Source organism: Aythya marila, assembly GCF_965140915.1.
Source record: "Aythya marila genome assembly, chromosome: 2".
Taxonomy (NCBI): Eukaryota; Metazoa; Chordata; class Aves; order Anseriformes; family Anatidae; genus Aythya; species Aythya marila.
The window spans coordinates 149489431-149514963 of record NC_139043.1 but is presented as its reverse complement, the minus strand read 5'-3'; the positions used below and the strand labels follow the sequence as shown (position 1 = coordinate 149514963).

At 43.1% G+C, this 25533-nt stretch overlaps 1 protein-coding gene across 7 annotated transcripts in view; it reads left to right on the top strand.

The window, feature by feature from the left end:
- ST3GAL1 (ST3 beta-galactoside alpha-2,3-sialyltransferase 1) overlaps window positions 1-25533 on the top strand; it is an 83694-nt gene that overhangs the window by 12648 nt on the left and 45513 nt on the right. The window contains exon 1 of one of the 7 annotated variants that reach the window (XM_082753398.1): window positions 10167-10207. The exons of 5 other annotated variants lie outside the window; for them this stretch is intronic. The gene's annotated coding sequence lies outside the window, so the exon portion shown is untranslated. Of the gene's footprint in view, window positions 1-10166; window positions 10208-17285; window positions 17324-25533 lie in introns of those variants that run through there. One more of the 7 variants, XM_082753396.1, reaches the window with a different exon arrangement.

The window sequence follows — 25533 nt, the reverse complement described above, 5'->3', positions numbered from 1 at the left end:
CCTCCCTCAAAGGTCAATTTACTTTGCAAAGAGTGCACAGTGTAAGATTTTAAACCTGATGCATGAACTTTAAGACATGTTACAGAAACCCATAGAAAGCACCTTAGGTGTTGGGAAAATTAAAGATTGAAGAATTGGTTCTTTGGGAGGTGCAGAACAAAGAAACGGACTTGGCATCCAGAATTAAAGGTGCCATACAGTTAGTCTGCTCAGCAGGCTGCTTTGGGAGGCATAAGCACTGTAAGCATTGTGGCAGAGAGACTGAACTGCTCCACATCAAATGAGAATAGTATCTGTGTAGGCTTATGCTATCTTTCTCAGCAGGTGATTTTTGTAGTTCTCCATTTCTTGTGAGATTTGTATCTTGATCTAAATATGAAAGACATGTCTTAGCCTCTTTTGCCAGGTTTTCCCATGCGTACACTCAAACTGGTGCACAGGCACAAGCATTATGAATGGCAAAACTTGTATCCTTTTGATATAGTTGCACAGTAATGCATAGTTCGATCAAGCTGGTAACTTTGTTTTTGATCTTACCAAAAAAAATAAGTGAGGTATTCACTGGCACATGTCTTCTTGTTGCCTGAACCTTCAAAAGAGGTGTCAGAGGAAGGACACAAGTGACTTTCACATGACATTGCATTCATTTGTAAGGGCACTGTAATTCTTGTTGAGATGCTTCTTAAGGTTGTTAAATGCATCTGGCAAAAGCTCTGCTTATGTTTTCCTTTGATATATGCCCGGAACCAGAGACAGATGCTGTAAATCAAAGTAATTAAATGCGTTCATTTCTTGTAAAAGATGGTTACTGTAGTTCATTTCATGGTTCAGGGGTCAGGAGTGGTCTTTAAATACAACTGTGCTCTGCCTGTGTAATTTGATTTTTTTAATATTATTTTTATTTCTAATTGCAAGGCTTATTTAGGAACTTTGTAGGCAAAATAATTTTTCAAATGTCTTCTGCTGGGTGTTAGCAGCAATGCCGAGTCTTTGCTCCTCAGTTCAGAGGCAGAATGGGAGAGGGACATGCTGAAGGAGAATTTCTTAGTGCTTAGAAGAATTAGAATAAACCCAGCAAGCACATGGTTTGTGCTTAGCTCTGAGAGCCTGAATCTGATCCTGCTCTTACTAATCTCTAAAGGGATTATTCCTGATTTACACCATGATGAATGAAATCAGAATCTGGCCCTAAAAGCCTATTTGTACTTCAGACATTGTTTCAAGGCAGCTGACCCATGAGTATGAAAAAGCAGCTTGGCTTCCCGCAAGTTAATTGTTTAAATTTGTCAAGCTAAGTGGACTATAGTTTGTTTAGCAGGGTTTATTTTAAACTACAGATTCTTTATCCAAGGAACAGTATGGCACAAACTCAGGCTAGAATCCATTTACTTCTATTGGACTAATATGAGATGGTAACCAGAAGACCCTCTTTGGTACATCACAGTGCTCTTTATTTGCATAGTAGCGTTTGTCTAAGGATATTAAATAACTCCTTCGTTGCAATTCTGGAAGCTGTTCAGCCAGACAAGTCTCTTCAATGACCTGCAGTGACTCTAGATGCTAGCAGTGAAGCAAAAATAAGCAGCTGCACTAGGTCTGTGGTCATGAGTGACATCTGTAAGAAAAGGTCTTCAACCAAGAATGGGGTGAAGCTGTTAGCTGAAAATACTGGGGTTTCTGAAATGAAGGTTACAGCATGCCTATTTGCTGTGAAGAAAATTGATCTTTCTTAGCACGAGTTCGGCTAGTGCTCACTGAGACAAGTACCCAAGGCGAACATACAGCTTTGGGGTGGGAAAGCACAGTTCGGTCACCTTTGGATCATTGTGGCCAACTGCTTTATAGTCCCCAGCAGATATGCTTTTTTGATTGTCTACATGCTCATTTTGAAGGCTGTATTTATATCATAGCTGTCAGTATTGTGATAAAAAGGAAAGTGGAATACACCTTTTCATAGGTCTGCTCGAAAGGAAACTAATATCTTATATACCCTTGCGTATGAGCAACTCACATTTCTTGTTGCTGTAAGGCACAATTTTGCTGTAGCAATACACATTGTGCAGTCCCAGAGAGGAGACTTCAGCAATTCAAGCTGAGATGCTGGTGAGTGATGCTCTGAGAAGTTTGCACCAAGAATGAAACCCTGGTAGACTTTGTCTGTAGCTTGTGCAAGCATCCCAGAAAAGGATGCAGTGTCTTCTCGTCTGCCAATGTGTGCGTCAGCCTGAATCTGCTTCATCAAAAACAAGCAAAGCTGGAGCTCCTTTTGGAGCTTTTTCCATTTAATTAAATCACTCTAGAAAGTCTCTTCATCTGTATCTATGCTGTAGAGTGATAGACTTTTTACCCCAATTCATTTTTGCTCTCAGATGGTCCTGCTAAGGCTGAAACTGCCGCAGATGTAGAGGTGGAGAAACTTCCAAATGCAGCACGTGCCTGATACAAACTGCACTGCCTTACCAAACTGGTTAATGTTGTTGAGCTGACAATTCTGTAATGTAGAAAAAGCTGCATGTTATTGGCCAAGCACTTCATAATTTTCTGGTATTTCTATAAATGGATGCCAGCACTTGGAAAAATTAAGTAATTTTTAATTGAAAGGATATGATCAGTAGGTGATTACTTTGTAAAGTGCCTTGGATGTATGCTGTGCTGTAGAGACAAGCCATCTGGAGCAAGCCTGTGGTTTGGCTTCTGTAATGAGTACTCACAGACCACGATGCCAAAATGACCAGCTTTATTACGTAGATGAAGATCTTGAGTAATTCAATTCATTTTCACAGATCTAAATGAACTAAAATAGGATCACAGTTTGGCCCAAAGTATTGATTTGCTGCTCTTAAGTATTAACTCAGGATCATCAGTGTTTCTTCCAGTATCCTCAATACAACCAGCCACCACAAATCAGATTATTGAATTGCTTCCTCTCTGTAGCTTTTACCAAATTTGTTGTGGCCAGAATTTCTCTCTGTTTTTAGTTACAAAGCCCAGAGCTTACATAGCTGCAGGGTACCTGGGCAATTATGGTTACAGGTTACATATGTGGAAAATACAGGAATTCGGCTTTTACAAAAACTTGGCACTTCTCATCACGTAGGTTGTTCCAGAGACCCCAAAATAGTTGTTAAATCCTTGGGGTGACTTTCCCACTGACTTAGCAGGGTATGACTTGTTAGCCAGTGACCGAGTGGCTCTGCAGTTCCTCTCTTTGTTGTTTTTCCAGCTGAAGCCTTATGTTGCATTTTGCTGATGTTGTGGTTTAACCTGGCAGGCAGCTGAGCACCACACAGGCACTTGATCACCCTCCCCAGGGAGAGAATCGGAACGGTAAAAGTGCAAGAACTCATGGGTTGAGACAAAGACAGTTCACTAGGTTGAGTAAAAGCTACGTGCGCAAACAAAGCAAAAAAAGGAATTTGCTTCTGATCAGCATGCAGGTATCAGCCACTCCCAGGAAAGCAGGGCTCATCATACGTAAGGACTTCTTGGGAAGACAAATGCCATAACTTCAAACATCTCCTGCTTCTTCCTCCTTTCCCCCAGCTGTCATTTCAGAGCATGATACCACATTGTGGAATGTCTGTTGGGCCAGTCTGGGCCAGCTGTCCTGGTTCTGTCCCCTTCCAGCTCCCTGAGCACCCCCGTTCCCTTGCTGGCAGGGCAGCACAAGGAGCTGGAAAGTCCTTGGCTCTGGGTGAGTGCTGCTCTGCAGCAACTAAAACATCCGTGTGTTATCACCACTATTTTCATCACAAATCCAAACCACAAGCCTGTATGAAGGAATTTAACTCCATTCCAACCAAAACCATGAGAGCTGGGCACCAACAGTGTCTGTAAGAAATGTGGGACATGCAGGGGCCTCTTGGCTCCCAACCCTGCAGCAGCTGTTGGTGGGTACCTGCATCTCTGCTGCCTGTCCTGTAGCTGCAGGAGCTAATTACTCTGAAATGGAGATTGATCTGCAGCATCACACCAAAATTAATCCTCCCTCTTTCTGAAATAACCATTACACAGACTTTTTGCTGAAGTCCAATCAATCACGGTGATGTACAGCATTAAGCCTGGAATCTGAAGGGTTGCCCTGTATCAAGTCTGTCAGGTGGTGGAAGGGGAGAGGGTGGCTGCAGAGAGGGACTGGAAGTGGAGGAAAGAAAAAAAAATCTTTGAGAAGGCTTTGGTATGAAGTTGGATGTCTGTGCACCCAGGGAGGAGGGTACTTTTAGGAGAAGGGCACAGTCTCCACGGAAGCAGATGTATTCTATTTGATGTGCCGAGATCAAGGTGTTGGAGCATTTAACTGCTCATCTGGCTATCTTATCTTGCACATTTTTTCCTCTTAATTTTTCCCTTGTGTATTAAGAATTGGTTTTCCCTCTGCTTCTATGAAGCATTCTTATGCAAAGCCCAATCTCCTGCAACTAAAGCAAGCTGTTAGTAGCATAAGAGCAAAGAGGTTCAGGAGTTTTGACTTTGCATAAAAACATTTTTTTTTTTCCCCCTAAACTTGTTACTGAGTGAGCAGTATTTTAATGAAGGATTTCATGGAGGGGAAAAAAAGCAATTGCTGTGTCCTGTAGGTCTTTCCCAGATCCCTGAAGGAAAGATTATTTACAGATTAAAGCCCTTACTGTTTCCTGTGTCACTGCAAAGCAAATAATGAGCAGAACTTGAAAAGCTCTGGTATCTTCTGTCTTGGAGTACCAGACCCTCTCAGAACATCAAACAGACATGCTAGTGCATTTTCCCAGTACCAGATGACTACATTTCCTAGCAGATATTGTGCCCTGATTTAATGCTGCTAATGACTGGTGAAATAGACCAGAAACGTACACATGGGTTTAAAATCCCAGCTTCAGTATTTGAACTTTAACAGGTTCTTCCTGTACAGACTTGTTAGAAAGGGGAACAGCAGTTTTAAAATCTCAGGTTTTTCAGGTTTTTATTGTGATTTCCTCAAAGCCATGCACTCCGTGGCAGAATATACTGCAGGAATCAAGTTCTTGCTGTAAGCATGGGCAAGTGGTGTGCTGGCACGTGATGGACAAGCCAACTGTCCCTCTGCAGGAGCTGACTCACTTGAGTAATTGGGGAGTTTCTTTTTTAAACAGCAGCAGTGAATTCATGCTTCAAGCAGCCTCAAACAGCCAAAGAAGAATAAACTTTAGGTTAAAACCTAAAGTTTTTATGCTTTGTCATTACCTTCTTCTCTGTTCTCTTTCCCTTGTAGTGACGATGTAGTGGGTAATGTGGGGGAAGGGAGCTATATCATAGGTGGGAATAATAAAAACTAATAACATAGACCTTTTTTTTTTTTTTATGAGGACCCAGACTAAAACAAGAAATATAAAAGCACCTAACTTCTAACCCAGGGGAAAGAAAAATAGAGGCAGGTTTATAGAGAACGCTTGGGCAAGCTGAGTGCGGATTTCCTCTGTACAAGGTAGATAAATATGCTGACTACTTGGCTACCCATCCTTGATCAAGGAAAAATACACTTCTGGTTAACTGAAGTCTGTTATTTATAACATACTCAGAATATTTCTGTAACCCATGCTCCTGATACAAGCCTGAGTTGCTCACCTCAGAACTGCACTTTCCAACAAAACCTGGTAACATTCAGCCTTTCTACCTGCACCCCTGATAATAGCCACTGCTCCCAAAAGGATGGGTTTCAGTGCCAATGCTGATCTGAGCATACTCTTAACTACCCTGTAGCCATGGGTTGAGCATTGGAGACCTACAGACTCAGGGAAACAAGATAACATTTACTTTATCTTTGTTCCAACAGAAGCCTATGATACAATCTCTGATTCCAGCCTTTGAAAGGGTTTGTAGAGTTTTGTTAAATAGAGACTTTGATCGTTTTTACAGCAAGGTAAATGGGATAGATTTTAGATAGGACACTGGCTTAAAGACAGGGATTCGTCTCGATATCTGTCGTAGAAGATCTGGGAAGTTCTGCTTTGTCTGCTGTGGTCTAGCTGTGGACTGAAATTGTTACTTTCTACATTTTTCAGAGCTAATCTGGTTTTAATTAGTGTTTCTTTCTATCACTTTTTAAAAATTTGCTGTCACACTCAACATTTTTGGAACATACTGGATGGGTCTACAGACTTTACTGAAGTATTGACAGTCCTTAGTCATCTACTATTGAAGAGCTGAAGTGCAGATGGTTTATTCCACAGGGAAGTCACAGATGCCAAAACTTTAAAGTAGTGAAGAACTTTTGAATTTGTAGTATATGAAGACTCTGGTAGCATAAATAACACAATGAGCTCTTTTTTCTCTGTTTAAGGATTCTCCATATCCCATATTGTGCAGACGTGACAGATGAGATGTTAAAATGTGCTAGAGTAATGTTTCTAGAAATTCCACTGGGTTTGGATGGGGAAAAGAGAGCTTAGGACTTGATTGTAAATACACCTGTTTATAAAATAAAAAGCTTTAGACAGATAGGTATTTTATGGTACCTGAGCTCTCAATATATGGGAATCTCAATTAAATGATTTCAGTTTTGTAATCTATAACCTTGTAAATCTTACTATACTAGATGACAACAGTGAATATGGTTCTTTAATAACTCTTGATAGGTGGCATGGTGGCAAGCAGCAGCAGGTGGCTGGCAGTGTGACAAAAGTAGGTGTCCCTCAGCAGGATTTGGTGGCCCTGGAGGAGCTGCCTGGCAAAGAGGATAAGCATCCTTGGAGGGGGTATCAAAATGAGATGCTGCTGGTTGCCCACCTGTGAAAGCAGAGGTGAAATCCAGCCAAGTGGACCCTTGAGCAGTGAAGGGCGGTGCATGGGTACAGGGGTGGATCAGTCCAGGTGCAAATCCCTGTGGGATCATAGTTTGGAGGGCTACCAGGCCTGGAGTAGCAGCAAAGGTGTCAACCTTTGGGGATGGAGGCGTGGTGATCGTGGAAGGCAGTTTCAGGGCCCATAACCAGGTTGACAGGATTTCTGCATCTCTCAGGGCCTAGCAGGCAGCGCACACACATAGCTGTAATGAGCGAGGCACCCGCTGCATCTCCCCACCCCAATATTGCTGGTGACAGCACTATTGGCAGAATCGATACTGTGAATAATATGCTGCTGCGACCCAATAATTTAAAAATGACATTGCAGAAAGAAATACGTTCACCCGCATCTCCAAGGGAATTGGCGCTTCATTTTCTTTCAAGAACACTTTGGTTTCTTTTAATTAGGAGAAAACCACTTGCCTTACAAAATAAGAGATGGTGTGTGGACCACAGGCATGGCAGGGGAGGCAGTTCGTGGTCCTTTTGGGGCAGAGAGTGTTTTTCCATCCTGGGATGTTACTTAGAGCAAAGGAGATGAGTATAGGATGCAGCTGACCAAGTGCAGGCATCTGTAAGCAATGTACTGCTGTCAGAGCTGGTTGTTGGGTCCCCTTTTGTAGGATGCAGAGAGAAGTAGGCACTTCAGCATGTAATTCGTCTCACTGTGGAGGAAACATCCCCAAAAGAGGCTGTAAGAATTCTCTCTGTTGATGGTTAAAGAAGTTTTGATGACTTGCTCAGGTGTTGAGGTGTGATGTTAGATCAAGTGGGTGCTTAACATGGGATTGAGAGCCCATTCACTTCTCCACTAGGGATATAGGTGCACTAGGGCAGGACCTGGGGCATCTACACTGAGGACTTCAGTGTTTGCTTTTGTTTTTTTTTCGTTCTGTGGAGAATTGAAGCCTGAAGGCTGTGCCCATCAGGTAGGCCGATAGGAGGCTTAGAACCCAAAGAGGATTGAGTTGTCTGTACCTGACTGACTGAAAGCTGAGGAGAGCTGTGCCTTCCTACTGCTTTCATGCTCTTTAAAGAAAAATAAATAAATAAACAAACAAATATTTTGGTGTCAGTGTTATCTTTTTATTATTATTATTATTATTTTTTTTTAAAAGTATCCATCACATGAGTGTTGTTCCTTGCAGATGAGTGTGGAAGAGGTGTGGAAGCTTCGTTATGGGTCTGTTCCTCTTCCTTAGGGATAGGAACTTATCTACCTGAGGATATTACTGGGCTCACTGGCTTGTAGCTGCCCTGTAGACACCATTGCACAAGTGAGTGAGCCCCACTTACGTAAACAGGGTCAAAGCCCTAATAATCAACTGTGCTCAAATGCATGATGTAGCAGAACATTAACCCAGCTGGTGTCTTCCCCCTGCCTGACACCCACGTGTAGATGTGTCTTCTTAGAGATGGGAGGTCTGGACTGACCACGAGTGCCATGCATGAAGCTTTTTGCAAGATGTTTGTTTCACACATCAAAAAACAACCTCCCCGAGTACTTACTATTTGGTCTTACGACCTGCTTGAAAAGATGCTGTCAGCCCCCTGCCACAGGGCAGATGTTTGCATTTTTATTTTTTCTTTCTGAAGTGAAAGAATAGAAACATTTAAACACCAGTGAGCTGGTGCTGCTTTGTCAACGTCTAGTTGACCCTGCAACTTGCTGCTGCGCTACGGTTTTCAGTAAGCATGAAAAGCAGGGTATCTGATATGTCAGACACTGCATCTCATGCTCTAGGCTATATTGCTGCCTCCAGAAGCTTGAGGAGATGCCTCTTCCTATCTTAAAGAGTCTTTCACAGCTTTCTACTGATCTTCTGATACACCAATTGCTAATGATAACCCAGGGACAGAATTTCTCCTGCACTAATATCTGATTATTTGTAATATCTGCGGCAATTTCCCTTTGCTCACACCACTCAGATGCTTTAGTTTGGTGTTTTGTAGCAGAGCATTCATGAGCTCTTTTCTCAGTGGGAAATCTCTGCTGGGTATGCAAGTCACCCTTGTTATTATAACAGGTTTGCCTTTAATTTTATAACCCCATTGCTCTTACGCAAATTCACTGTCATTGCAAAAAAGCTTTTATTGGCTTTTCTCAAGAAGGGATGGGGGAATGCAGAAGTGAAATTTCTTTGGTAAATATATGTCATTTCTGCTCTCTGCTGATACCTAAATATGTAACAGAATAAAGCTAAAAATATTGGTCATTCTGTAGAGAATTTAAAGGACCAGTGGCTTGCGAATGCAGCTGTGGGGTGTGAAAACATGATTCTTACTGAGATTTTGGTTTGTAATTCTGCATCACACCTCTGCTGTTTGAAGCTCCGCTCTGTGTCTCTCTGTGTGTTCAGCTCATAATGTTTGGAGTATTTGTGATGAGTCGGACAGCTATAGCCTTAGATATGATGTGATCTGAAAATCCTCTGAGACACTGAAATACTTGGAGGCAAGGAAAGCTGTGGCTAGAGTACATGATGTAACTGGAAAGTCTGACCACAAAAAGCCCGAATGTCTGCTAAAGGCACTATTTGCTTAATTACTTAATTTGAGACGTTTAAGGCAGTTTGTAAATAAATAAATAAACCCTAAGTTGCAGGCAGTTATTTTGAGGTCTAAAATGACTGAGGTGGATGATCAGGAGACTTTCAAAATACAGATACTTCCTGAAAAACAATTGAAGGAAAAAAATAAAAGCTACTATATGCCATTTTAACTGGCTGTTTTTAAATTATTATCATGATGATGATGATTATTATTATTATTTTTATTCTGGTAGCTTTTACAGAAAATCCATTGGCATTTTGGGTTGCTGCAAATGCAAAGTATGCTTCAGGGTGATGCTTTCCATATTTCCGAGGCTCGTGCGGAGCCATTCATGAGTATCTGGTTTCTCTCAGTCCCCAAACTGCTGTCTGCCTGCATGTGGCTTTGCACTTGGATGGCTCTACGGTCCTCTGGCTGCTGCTGTTTCTCAATGCCAGACCCCAGGGAGTGACAACTTCCTAGCAGAAAGCACTTGGCCTGTAGTTCTGCTTTCGTATTGTATTTTTTTTTTTTTTTTTTTTTTTTTTTTTCCCCCTGACCTGCTGCCGATGACCATGTCGAACCTGTGCCCTGCTCTGTAGCCTTCCCATCCTGAAATCTCAAGCACAGGAAGCATCTGGCTGTTCCCATGCTGCATGGGGAATTCTTTTAGCGGATTATCTCCGTTTCATTCTGCTTCATTCTGGCACAAAGCCCTGAAAAAAAAGTCATTTGACTAGCCTGGGCTCTACAGATCCACATCACCCATCTCTCTCCGCTCTTGAGATGCAAGCAATTCCTCCACTTTCTGCCCAGGTGAGCAGCTGCTGCCTCCACCACCTCAGAGCTGGCTTCTTGGGACAGGGAGAATTCATCAGGTTTGCCTTTCCGCTTCTCATTGCTTTACCCTTTACGTCCCCTGGAAGAGGAACTGCAAGTCATTAAAAGAAGGTGAATCAAAATGCGTTAAACTTGGAGAAGTTTGAACAGGGGTGGAATTTTTGAACATCTGCTTTCAGTATTGATAGTGTGAGGGGCGTTTTTTTCCTTGGCTCTGCATTTGCGGGCTTTCCATTAAGTGAAAAGGGAAGTTAGTTTCGCTTTTGCAGGTGTAAGAGAAAACAAGTGTCTATGGCTTCCTTCTGACTGTGCATTGACTTTTTTATTTTTTTTCGTTTGGCGCAAACACTCTGCTCAGGCTTGGCAGGTACTCAGCCGTCTGCACTTTCTTTTGTTGAGTCAACAATAAATCCAGCCAGAGGAGAACAGCTTAATGATCTATAGTAGTCATCTAGCCAAAAACCATGGCTAAAATATCCTCTTCCCTCCAACCTGTGCAGCTCCTTGGTTTTCTCCCTTTCATCCCAAAGTGGACAGTGCTTGTGTAGGCGGTGGGATGCTGAGGGTCCTTGTTGTGCTTGGGGAGGGCAGGCGATGCTGGTGCAGGACAAAGTGGCTGGGACCCCCAGAAAATGGCACGAAGAAGTGGCATGGCCCCTTCATGAAAATGGGGAGCCTTCGTTTGGCATGCAGTGCCTTTTCTCTGGGTATAACATGGTCTGCTCGGTTCCAGATAAATGGGTTTTGCTTTGACTTTGGAGCTGCAGGTTTTAGTTGTGTGGTCTGTTGCTGTAGTGATGAGATAAATGGTGCCATGGTTGCGGTGTTGCACCAAAACACCACCAGCTTTTCAGGTTGGTTTGGGCAGTGGGATGCTCTCCCTGTGCTTTTAAAGTCATTTTCTAACTTTCTTATCAGCTGGATAGGAGAGGTGTTGGGATTCCTAATGCTAAGATTAGAAGCTCTATTCAAAGAATTCAAAACCTCACAATTTCTGAGGCCTGACTGAGGGGTATTTAACGGCTGGGGCTGCTGTCATGTACCAAACCCCTCTGAGTATGCCTGCAAAGAAGAAAAGCCTGTGAGAGACGTACTTATTCATTACTAGTACGCTCATACATCATAAAGCTTAATGTTTGCTTGAAGCCTGGGTGACAGGGACTCCATTTATGCTGTGTTTGGCTCTTAATCATTATGATAATTTATTATATAACATCTCTAAAAGGTAGATTAAGTCCAAGCATGACAAAACCTCCTATTGGGTTGCTGCTGAGATTTGCCTCATAAAAACAGCACTGGGCTCATTTTACATATATATATTTTAAAGCAAAGTTCTTATTTACCTATTACCAAACCATGCAATTACTTAAAGATGTTGTTTTTCCACTCAGTGAAGAAGTAAGCCCCAAAGTTGTATCAGTAGGGTCACCCCGCTACCTGCAAACGAGGTCTCTGAGCTTGGCGGCGGTTTGATAATTACTGCTGATCCATTGCCCGGTGAGCAGCAGTCATTAGCAGGATGCTGTTGGCTGCTGGCAGTCCCCAGGCTGGTGGCTGTGCTGTGCTCAGCATTACGGAAATTCTCAGATAGTGACAACCCCACTGTCAGCATGGGCAGACAAAAACAGAGAGGACATCCTGACGGAGGCCAGGCAGTTCATCGTGTGGCCTTTCTGCACTGCGAGAATTTATTTTCCCACTCGGGGCCCCTGGGCTGGACTTCGAAAACAAAAAGCATATTTTGAGCTTTTGTTCCAACAGAGTGTCAGCTCGCTTGCTCCTGCTGAACCTCTCCTTGTGCTGCAAAGGTGTAAAGAGAAAGCAGTCTGGCTTGTATCTTTCAATTTTATTTTTCGTGCTTTCATGATGGGCATTTTTGGTTGGTCCTGAGCCCGTGGGTCAGGCTGTGTGGCTAAGCAGGAAAGGTCCCAAGGTATCAGTGCACACTACAGAGCTGCCTGCAGCTTCCTCGGCTCACTCAGTGTGAGATATCCGTCTTCCAAAGGAGTAAACCACAGGCATGACTCCCCACATGATGACCAACATTTATGAGGAGCCTACAGCTCCCTTCAAGGGCTCCTCCACTGCTGCACTGCTCCTCTTCTGAAGGCAAATTAAACAGATCTATTCCTATCCGACTGAAGCCATTGAGTTACTTAAACAGATTGACCTGACTTAGGCTTATCAATTTCTTTAATGAGGTGTCCTCTGCAACTTCTGCTTGGCTTTTCTCCATCCTCCTCGTTAAAAAAGTTTATTTTGGGATCTCTTTGTTCCAGGTGGGTTCATTGCCAGCCAGTTGGCTGGCTGTACGGCTGACCCTTAACCCCTTAATAATGCTTTAATTTTAGTTTTTATGTCATGAGAAATTGAAAATGAAGGCACTGAGAAATTACCTGGCTTGTAAATTCATGATTTAGAGATCATTTTGACTCCTACCCAATGAGCAGGAATGGAGCGAGAGCTTCTTACCTCTGTCTGCATGGAAATAATCCTGCAGAACAGAAGAGTTTTAAGATTAAGATGCTTCATCTTGCAGCCTGGGTGAGATGCCTTCTCATGATAGCCTTTTAAAATGACAGAAGTGACAGATTCCACCCATGCCGGAGGATAACAACCTCCCACTGCAACTTCTTTACCAAGACAAACCCGCAGGATCAAATGGTGAGTATCTGTGAAGGGCCTACCCAGAGTGTAGGAAAAAATTCATTATTGATGCATAGAGAAACTGATGTGTTTCTCTGGGATGAATATGCACCAGAAAAGGCTGAATTGATCCAGGTTTACTCTGATGAAACTGTGCTGTGCCCCAGAACAATTCTCCATCTCCCAATCTTTCTTTTGGATGCTGATGGTGCATCTCCTGAAGCTATTGAATCAGTTAATGTTAGTGGGTTATTTTCTGATTATTATTTTTCTCCTTCAGCCAGTAGCTATCACATACATGTCATTTATCAGCCAGGGCCAGATCCTCTAAAGGACCTGTATGTGCATGAATTCACACATTTTTAAAGGCTTCATTGAAGCCTACAGAGAAGCCACCTTTCCTGTGCTCCGCATCCTGAACCTTGAACCTTCACCCAAAGGTATCTCCAAGAGCTACATCCCACCAAGACAAAACCTGACAAGCAGATCTGGCTGTTTTCTTTTGGGGCACAGATTTTTAATCCAGCAGGTGAGATACAGCAGTGGAAATCCTCCCAGGTGGAAGAGGAGGATGTAACTCGTGTGTCCTGTCTGAGCACTTGGTGATGATCCCTCAGTCTCCTTTTCAACAAAACTGATGCCTGTGGTTGACTTTTCTTTTAAGCCCATTTTGTCCATATCTGTTAGGCACAACACTGGCAATGCTGAGACCCCGAGGTCTGATCAATGCCTGTTTTTCAGGTGTCTGCTGTGTGCAGCAATGACAGATGCTAAATGCTCAGTCCTGTCCAGAGGCAGTGTTCAGGGACATCATTCTGAGCACCTTTGGGGACCTATTACTATTATTACTATTATTATATTGTTTTCCTTTAAGGCAATGTCCATGCAGAGTTTAGGTGCCAGCGCGGGAAGAGCACTGCTAAGCAGAGGGTATCAGACATGCAAGTTTGCACTCAGGCATCCATCTTAGTCTCTTTTTGTTGGTTTTAACTCTGACCTTTTCCTGCAGCAGAGTCTATCAGAGCTGACCAGGCTTAGCAGGGACCATTTTCACCTTCTTCAGCATGCAGCATATATACTGCTAGTCAAGGCAGGATCCCAGCTCCAAGGAGGTATCATTTACATTTATCCTGAGGTTTGCTCATTTGTCCTAGTTGAAATAAAGCCAATTTAACACAAAATTGCTGCAGAAGAAAAACCTTCTGCTTTGGCAAATAAACCACCTCTGCTTCTGCCCCTTCAGCTTCAGACACCCAGCTGATGCACTGCCACCACTCTATCTTGAATGCATGGTTAGAAGAGCAGGGCAGGGAAACACAAGATAAATCTTGCATAATAGATGTCTTCTATATCGAGACACATCTTATTCCCAGACAGAGAGAGGAGGAGGAGTGTGTGAGGCTCTCAGCCCGTCTCTGCACAACCAGGGAATAGAGGAGGATGCAGAGAAGCAGAGGCAACCCCACAGCACCATCATTACAGGTTGCAAACTGTGACTGTGGAGCAGAGATGACTCTTGCATGGCACGATATTTATTACTGACTGCTCTTGGATTTTTATAGACCTGATTCAGCAGAGCATTTGCATCTGCATTATTTAAGTGAGTGGAAAACCCACTCTGTCTTTATAAAGTTAGATGTGTGCTTAAGTGTCTCGCTGAGCTGGGATTAATTTAGGGAAAATAAATAGCTGCTGGCTGGCTTGGATAGCTAGCAGTCTGGGGCCAGAGTTTGCAACCTGACTAGATTTAGCATGTTTCTCTTCTGAGTCCCTAACTTCAGATGCCTCAGCTCAGAAGTCTATCAAAAATACAAGTGTTGGTGAGAAAATCAGAGCCCTAGATGCATTGAATCCCACTCAGCCCTCCAAACACTAATATACAGTGTTTTCCAAAGTGTGTGGTCCAAACAGTTGGATAATGAATGTAAAGCTGTCCAGAGGGTCATGTATATCGGATTTGCAGGAAGCATTATTGACTTGTGGTCAAAATGACCACAGGTAGACCTATCCTGACTCAAGTAACCATACACAAGTCTGCATGTGAGCCAAAATAGTTCGGAGAAGGTGTTTCTTGTGCCTTTCTGTGTGCCCAACAGGCCTGAGCCTGCGTTCCTCTGCAGGCTCTGAGAAAGCTCCCATTAAAATCAAAGAGGTTTTTGAGTGAATAGTAAGTTTAGACTGTATCACTGTGGATTTTAGTTCTTTCTGTTCATTTTCCCTTGATTATGAGTACAACACTTTATTTTTGCACAGTGTAATATTTTCTTAAAGGCACATTTGTAGCTAATAACATTTATGAAAAGGTAGCTTTGACTGAAACTGCGTCTGAATGTCACTTAAATAATAAATGGGAATGCCATATATTCATTAAAATTTGAACAATGGTAACTGTATGTCTGTTAGAGTTCTCTTTTTGATAGATATGGCCAGCAGCCATTAAAATACAGTGGGAATTTTTGTTTGCAGACTCACAATGACTGATAATAACACTCTTGATAAGCATTTGCAGCTCAAGACGCTGAATTTACAAAAGGGATTCATCACAGCTAACAGAGGCTGTGAAGATTGAAATGTTACCATCATTCAGCTCTACATTTTCTTTTCTTTCTTTCTTTCTTTTTTTTTTTTTTTGTAGTCTTCTGTGTTTGAGAAAAGATCTCTCTTCCCCACCCATCTGTAGAGTTCATTTTATGCTGGCTCCTATGAGAAGTTTCTCATTTCTCAGAAGGAAAATGTTGGCCCATATCCCCCATTGGTGTGAACTGGCTGCAGGGAGAGAAGTAAGATAAAGGTGTTTGATGAAAGCATGCACCTTGCCTAGGCTTTTCCTCCCCTTTTTGCAGCAAACCACATACAGCCAGAAGAGTAGGTAGCAGCTAATATTACAGAATCACAGAATCACAGAATCTCCAGGTTGGAAGAGACCTCAAGATCATCGAGTCCAACCTCTGACCTAACACTAACAGTCGCCACTAAACCATATCCCTAAGCTCTACATCTAAACATCTTTTAAAGACTTCCAGGGGTGGTGACTCCATTAGTGTATGGTTTCAAATGATTTACATCTAATTTCAGACCACTGTGACTGTAAATATACTATAAATAAATATAAATATAATATAAATAAAGCTGTCCAACAGATCTTTAAAACAAGCTTATCCTTGCTCTGAGGACAAAGTAGTTTTTAGCACCCTGTCCCAGACACGTTCCCTCTACGCAGACAAAGTGTATATAGCTACTTGTGATCTCTAGCTAATGTGACCCTCTCAGCCTATAACACAGCACTGATTTAAAGGGAAAAAAAATCAACTTTTCATCCTATTTTTAACTCAGAAGTTTTTTGGAATTTAGAGGTGGAAGTGACCTATTGGGTCATCTAATCCATTTTCTACACTCCTCTGCTCTTTCTCCAAGAGTTTGTGTTTCTGGGCTTTTTAATGTTTACAAATGCATTAGCACCACCACTGTTTCGCCATCTCAGTGATGTGTGGATGTCATTTGACTCGAACAAGGAGACCCACACAGCACTTTGGAGCTGGTAAAAATGTGGAAAAATCCTCTTACGAATATCCATCCCAGAAAGTGACTTTGCTTAGCTTACAGTAAATACAACATTCTTTAAAAATACAACATTGTTAAAAAAAACGTGTTAACGGCAGACTCATGTAACTCTTTGCCTAGACCTACAAAGCTGACCCAACAGACAGCGTAGTGCAGTGGCTAGAATGATTGACAGTCAGCTGGTAGACTTGTATTCTTTGTTTTGACCTTCAAAAAGTCACTTAATGGAACTTTTCCTTTCCATCCTTGACCATTCTGCAGGGCAAGGTTTATCTGAGCAAGAAGTGCTTACTAAGCATCAGTATAGCATCTAATGGGCCAGGACCCTGAGCTTTATCTCTCAAGCCTGGTCAACTAAAAATAATATGTTGCTGTCCTGAATAAATAAAGCTTTGGAAGAAGCTTGTAGGGCCGGGTTTTTGGCTGGCACAAGATTTGCCAAGGCATTTGAGTTTGGCTTTTCCTTTGTCATCAAGGATATAGTCTGTTGACTTCACTGATTCTTTCCTCATTCATGTGTTCAGTTCCGATCTGGCAGTGGGAGCTGGAAGGAGCATATCCTTGTGCATTAAACAGGATGCATCGCCTAATTATTATTTTGATTAAATTTTGTGATTAAGTGGTCTGTAATTGTCTGTGGGCTCAGACTTTCCAAGATATTACTCAGAGCTGTGTTGACTGATCATCTGGTCAGGGCTGAGGTGGCAGTGCATTGATTAAATCTTGAAGGGGAAGTGGCACACATCTCTACATGCACTTAAGCTCTGTGGAATTTTGTTATATTTGTTTTTGGTGAGCAATATGTACAAGTGTATCAAGTGCAAAGCTGGATAGGTAATAAATGTCGAGAAAGGATCTGTGGGGAGATACACACGTAATATATATTAATGACTCCTTGTTTAATTTCAGAAAAGAAAGAAATACCAGATTCCTGATAAATGTCCAAAGTAAGTATATAAAACAGATAAATAAATATATGGTAGTAATGTAACTTCCCCGTGATGACTAATGCTGCAGAATTTTTAAAGCTAGGGAAGAAACAATTTTAGGGGTGATTAAACCGAAATCTCTCTTTCTCTGCCCTCTCAGAGTAACCCATCCATGCATTTCAAATATTGCTCCTTTAATACGCTAAGGCATATTGATAAATAATAATAATCATTTAAAAAATGATCATTTTAACAAAGAATGGGCAGTCTGGAAGTCAAATGCTGTTTTTTCCAGCTCTGTGCAGCTTGGACTTAAAAGCTTGAATAGCACCCAGCAATAACAGCGTGGAGATGAAATCCACTTGGATAAAAAGTACAGAGCAATGCATCTTGACAGGCTGAGTCCTAAAGGGCAGCAGTCTTGGATCCAATAGTCTCTCTCATTTTGAATAATTGCTGTGCAACCTGAAATCCAACATTTATTGCTGAGTACAGGCGCATTTGCTGTCCCTGGTGACCCTCTATAAGCAAATGTGCAATACGATTTTATTACGAGGAGCGCGTTTCACACAAACTGTTTGCTTTACAGAATTAAATAAACGCAGACAAAGGACAGTCAATACTACTGTTTTGCCTCCTTGCATTTAACTGTATCCTAGGCAGTTCAATAGCAGGCCAGGAGAGAGAACTGTTCTGTCTAAATGGGTTACTCAGAGGAATTCACCTTTGAGAAAAAGCTCACAAGAGCACCAAAACCAAGGGGTTACTCCTCTGTAGACCAGCAATACATTTGGATTTATGCCTTCGTCTAAGCAGTCAGATGCGATTGATAGCTCGCAGGGATTAGGTTGACTGGGGAAATCTGAGCCAAAGAAATTTGTTTCCAAACTGTAACGGCCAAGCGGTGGAGAAGCTTTGATTTTACTGCCAATGCAGCATTTGAAGAGTGAAACCATATTTGTGGCTGTGGCTGAAAGAGCTTCTGGGAGACATTTTGAACCCCTGCCATGAATTTACAAGCTAGAAACATTTTTCAGTGCACAGAAAAAAGGACATTTTGGACTAGCACTTGCCTCAGGAGGGATTGAGATTGGTTTTGCCTTTGGGCAGAGCCTGCACTGAGATAGGTATCTCTTCAGTGCAATTAGAGATAAAGGCATCTGTTGCATCCCTTGTCATGATGACAGCACATTGCACTTTTGTGGAGGGACATTAGGAGCCACTTAAAGTGCCAAATAGTGCCTTATTTGTTGTGCTAAAGCACTCCTGTGCTGTTGACTCTCCCTGCTAGGACATCTCTAGACTAGGCAGAGGCAGAAAGCTTAATGTGTTCAGCCCTCTTCTTTCTACCAGGGTTGTAAGTACAGCAGGGCTAAGACATCCCAAGGCATGGAGCAGGGGCTGTGCTCTTGTCTCCATAAAAAAAAAAAAAAAAAAAAAAAAAAACAACAACAACAACAAAAAAAAAACACTTGAGAAGCCCTTTCAGAGATACACACCCTAAACTTTAATATCTTCTCCTTGTTCATATTCTGGTACACACTGATGTTGTTTCTTCCCCCCTGTTGCTTCATTGCTGTGCTCTTTGTACAATGATAAGGTTAAATCAAAGGGAGGGATTATAAAATATATATTGTATGTGATTGATAGTGTTGCATGCAAGCAAGAGTAAATTCTGAAATGTTGATTTGCTGCTCAAAGACCAGTGATTGGGCATTTTATGAGGCTTGAGCTGAGGAATATAAACCCTGGATGATAGGCACGGTGGGACTGACTATTCAGACTATACCACCAGACTTTCCTATTACTCGAGGCGCAGCACAGAATAGCAGAGAGAAGCTCTCACTACTCAGCAAGAAGTCCTCAGCTGCTGCAGATCATTTGGTGGTGCAAGGATCAGGTGTTCTGGGGGTCAAGCTCCTGTATGTGCCCAAACTGAACCAAGGTATTCTGGTGGGTTTGTCCTCTTCATGGACCAGGACCAGCTCCAGGGAGTAGAATGGGCAAAGTGCAGGAGCACACAGCCAAAGGAAATGGAAGCTAACGTGCAGCTGGTCAAGGGGAATATCAAAGGGCTTTTCTTTCAAAAAGTTGGGTAATTGGTGACCCAGACTTTCAGAAGAAAATATTTGATAACTGATTGTGGTAGGAAGAAAATCCCTTGTTTGCTCAAAAGCTCCTGGATCCTGCCAACTCAGTAATGTGCTGCTGGGACAGGTAGAAAGGGCTTCTTTCCAAAAATAAAGAGGCATTATGCAATAAGCTTAGTTATGTTAATAACTAAAAGACGGATGTACTACTTACTGTTAGCTTTCAAATCCAAGCAGGCAGTCATACTGATTGTTATGGATTTATTTTTTTCCCCTCTTATACAGGGAAACGTGGGGAAGGGCAGGACTCAGTATTTGTCTTTCTACTTTTGATTCTATATTGAAGCATGATAATTGACGCCAGATCATGGCCCATGCTGCTAGAAGCTTTCGTGTTGACTTTGGGCTTTGAACCAGGTCTGAGAAGCCACATCACAAATTGTTCACAGGTCCCCCTGGTCGAGAAAGACCCTTGCAGGGCCTGCTTCTGGAGTTCTCAGTGAAAGGAATAAATGTGGATAAAACGTCCCCATCTTTGGTTGGTTATTTTGTATTTTTCTGCCCTGGCTCTGTTGGATATAGGAGGTGTCCTATATAATAATATAATATAATACATAATGCCCACTGTTGTAAACAGGAGAAATCTTAAAATTAATCCTGAATTTTAAAAAAAGGGAAGAGTTTTTTTTTTTTTTTTTTTTTAATAAATCTGCTCGTAGAAATCATTTGGAAGACTCAGCTGGCTTCACTTGAACTTGGAGCAGGATCAAGATACAGTCACAAGTTCAGCAGTGAAAAAATCTGTGTTTGTTGTCAGCTGATAAATCCTTCCCCTGCACTCCAGGTTATTCACACTGCCTGCCTTTAGGCAGTTAATTGTGATGTCTCAATTGGGAGCCTGGTAACTGAGGAGGCAAGGGGGAGAGAAGCGGTGGGGCGACTCCCTGCACAGGGGTTGCTCATCAAAAGAATGTAACTTTGAAATTAAAAGTGTGAGTTGAAAGTTTGAGATGAAGGAGAGCGTCCCAGCAGCTGGGTGAGACCCACAGAGCATGTCCACCTATGGTCCCCTGCTTCCCAATCCATAGTGACTTACATTACCCTCTGCAGCTCACTTTGTCCCATTAAGTCTTTCAAATGCCTTTTTTTTTTTTTTTTCCTTCATTCTCTCTCCTTTCTTTTGAACAGATGGCACTGAAGGACTTTTACCTTTCCCCCCCATCCATCCTGTTTTAGGCTCTCCATGCTCTTCCCAGCTCTTCTCCTGTCACAGACGATGCCCCTGACAGTTGACCTCTCAATCCTGTGGCAGCAAGCATTTTTCTTCTCCAGCAACCGATCTGGTACAAGGCTGCCTAACAACTAACCCCCTCCTGACCCCTCACCCTGGGGTGCCTGCTCGGTCCTGCAGGGGGCACAGGGATGGACGGACAGACAGACGCTCACCCTGCGATACTACGGGTGGAAAGCATTCACCAGCATGACAGCCCAGGCTGGATAATAAGTGAAAAATCAGCCAAAGAGGCAAAGTGTTCCCTTCTGCAGAGAGAGTCTGTTCTCACCTGGCGTCTTGGAGCTAATCATAGTGGCAGGAGCCATTGTTTATTTTCTCCTGTCCTTGTCTTTCTTGTTTTATGGTAAATTAGAGCGGGCAGGCGCGCCATCCATCAGGCTGTAAATGCTGTGGGGTGTTTTGGCTTTGTGCTAAATAATTGTGCGTTTTATTGCTATTTACACATTCATTTTCCTAGGCAATAAAATGCAAACTGCAGGCCCTGATACTTTTCTTGTTTTCTGGGTGTATTGAGACAACCACACAGGCTTCAGCAGCAGCATGCAGCCTGCTGCCATAAATTCACTGTTATTTGAACAGCTCTAACATTTATTTTTAATTAATGTCAAAGACCTTACACAGTAATGCCAATTATTGATTTTATATTTTTTTATTTAAAAAGAAAAAGAATTTACTTTTTTTTTTTTTTTCCTTATTACTGCCATAGCAACCCAATCAAGTTGTAGTGGTTAATCCTGTCCAGACCAGTGGGAGAAAAGGCTCTGAGAAATTGGTGGTAAAGTTATAAAAAGCAGCATGCAAACCCTTAACTCCAGGGTCCATACAGATCAGGGATATCGTACTGGAGGAGCAGTAACTCAAATGAGCAGCTCTGATGATGAGCATCAGCAGAGATGGCTGGGAGAGGGAAAGCTCTGCAGCAGGAGCTGTTGCAGCCACTGCAAACCAAGCAAGTGTGAAAGTGGCAGTGGGATTAAATGTCCCACTGCAGGGAATGTCCCAAACTCCAGCTGTGGGTTATTTAGCATTTTCTGTTTGACTGCACAGGGGATTTTCTATTGAGGGCTAGATGCAGTGCTTGCATGCATGGCAAGGGGATGGAGCTGGGATGGAGAGGAGCCACACACATGCACAAGGCTTTGTATCGGGACCAGAGAAGCCTTAAAACACATTTCCAGACTTCGAGTCACCTTCCTGGTATTAGGACACTGACCATACATTTGCAAAACTAATTCCCCTTGTTGGTAGCCCTTGCATAGCTTATGCTTCCTTTTCAGTCCTACGGTGGTCCGTTACACCACCGAGTTTACTATGGGCGGCATCAGGCTTGGCAATGAGCACTGGGAACAGCAGCCAACTCCATCCTAAACTGATTTCCTCCTGCCAGGGATGGCTGCCTCACAAGTGCAAGGACCCAGCCGATCCAAAGCCCTGGTGCTTTGCATTGGAGGCTAGAAAGGTCTGCAGAGGACAAAGCAATATTTCTGTTATTTCTCCAGCTCCTAATAATTTAATTTCAAACTCCTGGGCAGGGAAAGGAGAGGAGCAGGGTGGTGTAGCAGTGGAGTTGGGAATGGATGCTTTCTGCCTCAAAAACCGTGATGGTGGCAATAGGACAGATGCCCATGGATGCCCTGTCTGAAGCTTCAACCCTGTTTTTCTCCTGAGGGATTCTGCATCAGCTATTAGGGGTGTCAAGTGGCCAAAACTGTGGAAACCAGTAAGGTGCAGGTTCTCAGCATCACTAGAAACTCAGCCCCCAACATCTCAGATGCACCTAATGACTGCAATGAGCACACAGGCCAAAGTTACCTGTTTGACATTGAGCAGCAGAAAATGCTGCCCAGATTTTGTCACTTCAAGACTGGTGTTTCCGGGGATTGTTTAATAGAGGTTTTGTTTGTTTTGTCTGGGACTACTAGGATTTATTTATTTAATTTTTTTTTGCTTGCTTACAGCTCTATTTTCATTCCTTACTTAGGCTGGTATTTCTGAAGTCATTTAGAGATGTCCGGCCAATTTGAAGTGATGCACAACACCTGTCAAGTCACAGGCTTTGCAGATCAGGGCCAAGTACTGTAAAGATGGGACTGAGCAGCAAATTGGCTGGTGGGGCTGCAGAAAACAGAGGGGATGAACTTCTGTCTGCTGTGACAATGCCGAAGGTGGGATTTAACTCCTTGTTCTCTTTTAAAGCTGCTTCTGAAGGTTTTGGTTCTGCCTGTGCCGAGCAGGGAGAGCCGGGAGCTGCGTTTCACCCCAGGGATGTTTCACAGCCCCAGCCCTGCTCTGCAGAGGGGGCACCTGCAATGGCAACTGGGGAGAGAAAGAGGGGTGATTTCCTCCTCCTTTCTTTCAGTCTTTGCTGTTTTTATCATGGTTGGAGCTTTGTTTGGTCCAGAGCAGAAGAACTGTGGGCTGTGGGTAGGTCTGTGCATACCTCGCACGCTCCTTGCATGTCCCACGGAAGGGTTAACTCCAGCTGTAAGCCCGCAGCAGGGCTATAAGCCCTCTCTCAGACCCTTCCTGCTCCCAGCTAATCCAGACAAATCCTCTTTCCTTGTGCCTTCTCCTCTTTCCTCCACAACCTCGGGGCAGAAAGAAGGTGGGGCTAAGGGGAATGTATGGAAACACCCTTTAACTGTTTTCAACCACTTTGGTATCTGCGTGAAAGCAAAATAGCCTCCCCCAGGTACAGCACAGCCCCTGATTTCACTGTGGCCTACATACATGTGGCTGTGAGCAGACTGTGTGGTCTTCCCCATTTGGCTGCCCACCTCAGGACTTTTCTTATAAATTCCTATAAGCCCCCCAGCTTCTCCTACAATTCCCAGCACAATGTCGTGTCCTGTCAATGAGGCGAGAGGTCCCAAGCTGAAGTTGTTTCCCCAGGTGTCTGTAGCTGTAAGGAGGGAGATATTCCTGCTCCTCGTCCCCCTGGGGTGCAGCTTCAGCAATGTGTGGGTGCTTGCACGCACTCCAGGGCAATGCACAACAATGGTACCAAAATGTTCGGGCTTCCTGCTTGGGTTTCGTAATGATGCAGGGCCAAAAGTTTGCAGCATAGTGTTTCATCCAACGGAGAGGCTTGCTTCAACTCCATTCTGATTGTTACTAAAATGGGAGTTTGGGGAAGATATGTAGGCTTTTTTTTTTTTTTTTTTCTCTATTGTCTAAGCTAGGAATGGTCCTGTCCTGATAAAAAAAAAAAATTGGCAAGGCAAGAGAATGTCCTCTCCTGGGTGTTTTCAGAACAAGTTTAGACAAACATCTCATAAACTGGCTATAAGTCACTGGCTGGTGACGCCTTTCAGAGGAGGAAGCCTCTGAGAACCTCACCCAGCTGAGCCTCCTACATTTTCCGTGACCAAATGTCCAGAAAAAAAGCCAAATGTCTTTGTGGCAGTCATCCAGCAGTGCCAGCCACAAGCTGCACCTCTCTGCATAGCTACAAGGGCTAAAGCATCCTCCTCAGCTGCTTTTCTGGGTGGTAGCTCAGCGAGCAGAAATGGCTGCACATATTTGTAAAACTCAGGCAAGATGATTTTGCCTTCGTATCCCGTGTGCTGTCACTGTGAGTCCCGGTGCCGCCTGGCTCCCACACTTCCCTCACCATTTCTCATACAGATCAGCGATGCACCAAATCCGCTGTGCATGTAAATCAGAGCAGGGTCGATGAAACTGAGGAGTACGAAGCACAGGAGGAAGGAGAACGAGAATGATTTCCATCAGCTCCAAGTTCAGAAAGATCTCTGATGCTGATCCCTGAAAGCACAGCTTTAAACAAACATCTGGGGGCAATCCCCCAGAGCACAGGACCCCCTGATACTCACTGGCTGGATGGGAACAGCCCAGCAACAACAATTACCATGTGCTGGACGAACCCCTATAGCAGTGTGTGATGATGATTTGGGCTGGGGACTCTTGACCCCTCTTGGAGCAACTTGAAAACAACGATGCCCTTGAGCCAATGCTGTCTCCTGCATAAAAAGCCATTGATAATTTCTCCTCTAGGAACTTCAGCTCTATTTGCTTTCTTCTGGGTACAGTCATTATTTTTCTGCATTCACTTTTTTTTTTTTTTTTTGAGCAAGACAGATGTTAAAAAAAGAAGAGATTAAAAACTCATCCCACCCTGTTTAAAACCAAGCCAAGCAGAACAGTGTATTTTCAAGTGTTAGTGGTATACAATTCCTGACAAATCCTTGAGACATTTTAATTAAAAGTGAAATGACTTTTCTTTTTCCTTTGCTTAATTGAGGCCACACGAATAAAAATCCTGGAGCTCCCACTTGCAAAGTAAACTTTTTGACACAAATTGACAGCTCATTTAAAAGCAAACCCAAAGCCCCAGGCTGCTGCTGCCCGCAGTTGTTGGGACAGTTGGGTTTTAACACTGTGCCCATTAAAACTTGCCCAGAGCTCTAATGCTAGATCAAGAGGTGACATTTTTCTAAGCCCCGTCTTCAAAGCTACCGGGGAACTTTTCATGGGGGTGAAAATGGGATCCCTGGGATCTCATGTTCATTGCAATAGCCTTTCCTGGCCTGAAACATCCATACTTCTTCAGGGAGATGAATTAGCTTTTCTTTCTGTTGCAAGCTTTTACGTGTAGTAGTAATATTTGTGTGAATTGCTAAATAGCTTCTGTATTGCAAGACAGGACCAGCATTTATCTGTGGTTGATACAGGAGAAAAAGATCTTGGTTTTCTAAGACACTAGGTTGTACCAAACAGGCAGATTTTGGAAATTGCTTCTGGGGACCAGTCAGCGGCAGGGAATCCCCCGTTGTCGTTCAATAATCAGCATCCGAAGGACAGAGCTGTTCCCTCTTCCACTCCTT